This window comes from Cynoglossus semilaevis, chromosome 13, assembly GCF_000523025.1.
Source record: "Cynoglossus semilaevis isolate Cse_v1.0 chromosome 13, Cse_v1.0, whole genome shotgun sequence".
NCBI classification, from domain to species: Eukaryota; Metazoa; Chordata; class Actinopteri; order Pleuronectiformes; family Cynoglossidae; genus Cynoglossus; species Cynoglossus semilaevis.
The window spans coordinates 1,824,810-1,825,391 of record NC_024319.1 but is presented as its reverse complement, the minus strand read 5'-3'; positions in this window follow the sequence as shown (position 1 = coordinate 1,825,391).

Sequence of the window (582 nt, the reverse complement as noted above, 5' to 3'; positions counted from 1 at the left end):
CACCCCCTCCACCACAGCCCAACCTCACTGCCAGGCCCCCCAACATCTCCCCCCCCACATATTTCCCTGACAACACTGAGCTCATCAGCTTCACAAACATCCAGCTGCAAAGGTCACCGAAGGTCAGACCAGGCAGGAGAGGATTTATTTAGACCGGACTCCAGGTTCTGGGTCAGAACAATGAGAGTCCACGATGGACGAGAGTCCACGGTGGACGTGTCCTTCTGAGACAGTGACTGTTCTCAGGTGATGAGTCACCGTGAGTCACGGTCCACTGGCTGCTCTCTAGCACCACCTCTAGGTTGAAGTTCTTCTGCTGCGGTTAAACTTGACATAGCACAGCACAGCACACCATGCACAATGAAATTTAACCTCTGCATTTAAGTGCCGACGTCTTCACTGATCCCTGACTTTGACTCTGGTCAGCTGACGGTAACGCTGGTCATGTGGTACAGCCGCCATCTTTGTTTACTCCTGCTTTGATTTGACATCATTTAACTAACTGCATATTTTTATTTGGGGGGTGTTATGGCCCCCCCCCCCCCCCCCCCCCCCCCCCCCCCTTCCCCTTCCAGTTGAGTC